Source organism: Telopea speciosissima, chromosome 10, assembly GCF_018873765.1.
Source record: "Telopea speciosissima isolate NSW1024214 ecotype Mountain lineage chromosome 10, Tspe_v1, whole genome shotgun sequence".
Classification (NCBI taxonomy): domain Eukaryota; kingdom Viridiplantae; phylum Streptophyta; class Magnoliopsida; order Proteales; family Proteaceae; genus Telopea; species Telopea speciosissima.
Genome location: NC_057925.1, coordinates 29,174,968 through 29,180,768, shown reverse-complemented (window position 1 = coordinate 29,180,768; position 5,801 = coordinate 29,174,968).

Genomic DNA, 5,801 nt, shown 5'->3' with positions numbered 1-5,801 from the left:
GGCTAGATTCCAAGCTGGTCTAAAGGAAACACATGTTGCAGCTATGAAGAGAATTCTTAGATATTTAAAAGGAAGAATGGATTTTGGGTTATGGTATCCTAGCAAGAAAGGATTTGAGTTGATAGCCTACTCAGATGCAGATTGGGTAGGTTGTTTAGATGACAGGAAGGGCACCAGTGAAGGTGTATTCCATCTTGGGGAGAGTTTAATCACATGACACAGCAAAAAGCAAGACTCAGTTTCTCTTTCTATAGCTAAAGCTGAGTACATGACAACTACTTCTTGTTGTACTCAAATACTCTGGATAATCCAAATGCAAGAACTTTCATGTTGAGCAAGCACTACCAGTGACTATCTATTGTGATAATACAAGCTCAATCAATATCTCTAAAAATCCGGTCATGCATTCCGGGACCAAACACTTAGCCATCAGGTATCATTTTCTAATGAAAAAGGTAAATAGTGGAATTAAACTTGAGTATGTTCCTACAGCTGAACAAGTGGCAGACATTTTCACTAAACCCCTTCCCACATCTACATTTGCATATCTTAAATAGAGACTGGGAGTAATTGCCTCTACCTTAGTTTAATATATCTATTGCACTAACATAGAGGGAATACGTGTGTTTTCTACATTTTATTTTTTCTTTTGTCAAGTTGGGTTCCCCTTTGGTCTTATTGTCAAAGGGGGAGAGAGTGTCTTGGGGTAGGAGGTGTGTGGTGTATTGCCAACAATTTCAAAGAGGGAGATGGTTGACCTAATGGCATTGTTGTCATTGTAGGCAACTTAGTGGAAAACAGTGGTGTAAGGAGTGTGCTAAGCTTGTTTGCAAGTTGGGATAGAACACTGTGTGAGCCTCAAAGCTAACAAATAAATAAGTCTCTATGGCATGTGAGCTTCCAATGAGAAGAATGAAAGCATGACCTAGAAAATAAAAGGGACAACAAAATCCCATAGCATGTGAGCTTCCAATGAGAAGATAGAAAACATGACCTAGAAAATGAAAGGGACAGCAAAATCCAATGTCATGTGTGAGCATTCAATATTTTATCATATAAGCATTGACAATAAAATAAAAGGGAAACAGAAAAAAAATAAAGCTGTAGAAAGGCAAAAACATTAGGTGTCTGACTCTTCTTGCAAGCCAGGTGATGCACATGGACAATGCCCACAGCTCTCTAAAGGGTTTCCAACTCCTGACAATTATGCCTAAGATGACGTGACTCCTTAAAGCATTCCTTGGTAGCACACAGTAAGTATTAAGTTTCCTTCTTGCTTATCTTTTCATGTTTGCATAGCAGATTTTCCCATTGCATGAGTGTGTGAGTGTATGCCACATTGTTTAGTTGTGTGAACATGTTCATAGTCTCATAATCATTATATTTGAGGTCTAACAACTCTACTCTCTAAGTTCTGAAGGCTTTGTGAATAGTTCATTGAAAACATGTATTGGATTCTGGCCATCATAGCTTGGTTTGATAGGTGAACTTCTGATATAGAGTTGTTACTAATAGTTTGAGCTCTTGGCGAATTTTATTTCAGTGTATTGGATTTGTTCCAAGATAGTTCAAGGATTCTGAAAATTCAAGTCAAAATAGTGTTTTTCTTGGTTTGGGGATTGGTTTGACGATTGATAGGACCCACAGGTTTTCTGAGTGGCTACGCATGTTCAAATTAATGTTTGTGATGTATTCAAAGTGTTACTTGAGCCAAACAGTGGTTATTTGTGAAAATGACATGTTCAATTGCAAATTTTCAAATAAAGCTGAAATTCAGCAATAATGATTGCGAAGCTTTTTTAAGCCTCTTGAAAAGTGTGCATATGAGAGAGAAAAAGCAAGTGGTTTGTGCCAACATGTTTGCAAAGTTATTCTCCACAAGTAACAACAAAATAAATAGTTATTCGAGCTATAGGTTGTTATGTGTGAAGGCCAGAACAGTGCATTACGATCATTGTCAGCGAAGCTAGACAGCAAGCCTTAGTTATTCTTTGAAGAGAAAGAAAGATGAGAGAGTATGTGGACCCCACCTCGGGGTGCCACGTGTTAGGGGTGTGAGGTGTCATGGCCACTTAGGCTGCCTACTAGGCCAACAAGCCCATATGGTGTAGCTAAGTTGCATAGCAATAGCCACAACAACCATGGTAGCCATGCTGCACAGGTACCAATCCAGCAGCATGCATGGAGGCCTAGCCATGGGCATTGTAGCCGCCCAACCCTTCTTGAGACTTTCGTCGAATAGATGGTGGGCATCTAATGCCTTAGAAAATATTTTGAGTTTTTGAAACCAAATTCAGTGGAAGTCATTACCTATAGAATTTTAGCAAACTTTTTGGACATCTGATGCATTATCCAACCGTTGAGCTAATGGCTATTAGTAGATGGTGGGCATCTAATGCCTTTTTTAGCACATGTACAACTCATGGTTGAGCTGTCGTTTTCCCAAAAATGCTACAAGGTGAATGACTAAGATCAATTATTAATAAGGGTTTCAAATCTTTTAATCTGGTTGGTTGATGGGGCATCAGGGTATGTAAAAGTGTTTCATGGAATCATTGAAGATATAATGGCTATTATTGATTGACTCAAGGTTTGTTCAATGGCTTTGATTGAAGATACCATATTAGTGCTTAAGAAATAAGCATGTGTGTATTTGGTACATTTAAGCAGTGACTTCTCTTCTTGTCACATAGCTCTTGTGATTGGTGGATTAAGAATCTGATCAGGTGGATGAAGATCGAACGGCTGATGTTGACTCTGCTCATGTGTAAAGCGGAAGATGGAAGTTCAATCCTTCTTTTAATCTTGGTCGTCTGTATAGCTTCATCTGAGGGCCAAAATTGACTCATTCTTTGTCTCAAACTTTGGGCTACTATTTTTTTTTTCTTTTTTGTAAGAGAAATTTTATTAAGGATAACGTGAGAAACTCATGGTTGAGATGAATAAATATCTCGTAACCATGGATCAGAAATTGGGCACACCATCGTGCATGTCACCTATAGGGCCCTTCTTGCCAGGGAGTCAGCCAAGTTATTAATCTCCCTTGGAACATAAGTGAAAATACAAGTAGCAAAATAGTTTGACAAATGCTTGATATCCTCCAAAATAGTTCGCAGATATGGAGGGGAAGTAGCAACTCCGTTCTGCAGGTAAGAAACTACATCTTTACAATCTAACTCAAGAAACACCTTCTCAAAATCTTCAGATAGTGCATGTAAAAGAGCACTACGAATGGCCATGGCCTCACCTACTGCCACAATAGAGAACTTCTCTGAATTTGAAACAGCAAGGAGAGGAGTACCTTTAAAATCCCAACAAATCAATCCCAAACTGCCGATTGATGTATTTGGGATCAGACTTGCGTCACAGTTTATCTCTATTGTACCTGGTCCTGCAGCAATCCATCCAATAATGCTCGGTGGATGGGAAGGCTGAGAAGAATGCTGTAATGTCGGTGGTGAAAAGGAATCTATGAACTCCATGAATGCTTTGTTTAAGGCGTCAATAACTTCTCCAGGTAACCAGCTTTTGCGACCAAAAACTTGATCATTTCTTGCCTTCCACAATGTCCAACAGATGAAAGAGGCATGGGGAGAGAAATCCCATCGAATCCCATTATCATGAAAAACAGAACTCCAACCACTAATCCACTGCCATAGAGTTGGTTCATCATCTGTTGGTAGAGATACCCCCAAGGAGCACCCAACTAATTAACTTTAGGCTACTTAAGAGTTTGTTTTTTGGGATACATGTAGAGACACTACCCCCCCATATTTTGACATCATTTACGCATTGGTGAAGTCGGATTCAAGGTTTGATGCCTCTATGATTTGATTTTCATATTTTTCTCAAGAAGGATGGTGTTTTGAGTGGATCGATGAATTGGGATCTGTGTCAGAGGCTTCTAGGACTTGCTACACGTTACTGTTGATGTTTAGAAGGCTCGCATCAACAATGGTTGTTGTTTTACTTCATTTTGAGGTACTTCTTTCTTTCCAGTTCCCAGTTTTGTTATTGAGTCTTACTGGGGAGTGAAATTCATGTACTATTGAGTGTTGGGAATTTGGGTTGACCACTCCAATTTATTTCGATTGTTTGAGGCCTACTGTGTCGATACAGTTAGGCGTGGGATTGTTTCCTTTGGTTCTTGTGTTATATGGAATGCGTTGAAGTTGTGTAATAAGGTTTTTAATAATGGAGTGTTGAGCAAAGCATGAAACCCGCGAAGGGGTATTCTCCGTGGATGTAGGCCATTATGTTGAACCATGTATATGATTGTATTATGGTTTGATATATTATTTTGAACTGCTTGCTTGCAGAGTGGGTGTGGTTCATTGGTAGACCAAGTTACTTTGTAGTGATTGGTGGGTGACCATGCGAGTGTGTGTTTGGTTGTACAAATTTGAATTTGGAAAAAAATTTAATTAGCATAGATTCACCCCCCTCCCCCCCCCCCCCCCTCTTTATGCCAACTGTTGTTCATCACTTTTATGTTTTGAGTTTTAACCAAGACAATGAGTATAACCTTGATATATGCCTCACAAGTTTCTATTTGCGAAATCTTCCATGTCTAAATTTTTTTTCCCAAATTGACCATCAAGATTCTTCTTTCCACTAACATTTCAACCAATAGGAATCCACACATCTTTACCTAACTCTATTCATTCCAATCTTGCCCTTGTTATCAAACTCTATTCACAATACAATACAGTCTCACTTATATTGGACCAACTCAATCTAGGGTGGACCAAACCATGAATCAAAACATTAGTTAAACCATTAAACCATAATAAACCAATCTTAAACCATCCATAAATCATGGGTCGAACCCTAATCAAATCAAAACCAAATCTTTGGTTCATTCCATTAAACCACATAAAGCATTCTTAGCCAAATTTTTAAATAGCATAATTCTAATTACTAAAAAAAAGTTGGGATTAATCCAAACCATAGTGACCTCAAATAAAATAATCCAAGGAATCAATAAAATAATTACAATCCAATAAATATTATCGACCCAATTCCATGAACCAAACCAAATCGCTTAAAATGACTCACTCAACATGAACCAAATCAAACCATAAGGATATAATCCAACATTAATGTCTTAATTTAACTTTAACCATAGTAAATAAAATACAATCAAGTACAATAACATAATTTACATCATCGAGATGGGCTGGTCTACATTAAAATATTAATAAAATACTATCTTTCAACAAATATTGGCTATAAACAGCCCTATAAACCTTGGGGAGGTCACTAAATTAATCATAGGCAAACAATAATAAGGCCTAATACTTACATTGACACCATGTCATTGAACCGATTTCCTCCATAACATGATCGACTTGCCAACGCCAAGATTAAAATAATAATAAAGCATAAGTTCCAGGTGCGGGGTATTACAGAAGGCCTATGAATTGTTCCCACAAAATAATTCTAAGGCCAAGCTCCTCATTTTGAGTTCTATTCGTAGGACCATCGCTAATTTTTTCAGGGATCTTGCATTGACAAAGGATATGATGGAGAAGCTAACGAATTGTACGGTAGATAGAATAGGCATGCCCACCATCAACTAGTCACGCTTCTCCATAGCACAAGATGACTCCGGGGACTCCAGTTATTGAAAATGTCATGAAGATGAGGTCATATACATGGAACAGCCAGAAGGTTTTGCTTCCCCAAGGGAACGAAACAAAGTGTGCAGATTGTTGAGGTCCATTTATGGATTGAGACAAGCTTCCAGGAGCTGGAACATCCAGTTTGATCAAATTGTCAAAGCTTTAAGTTTGAAAAAA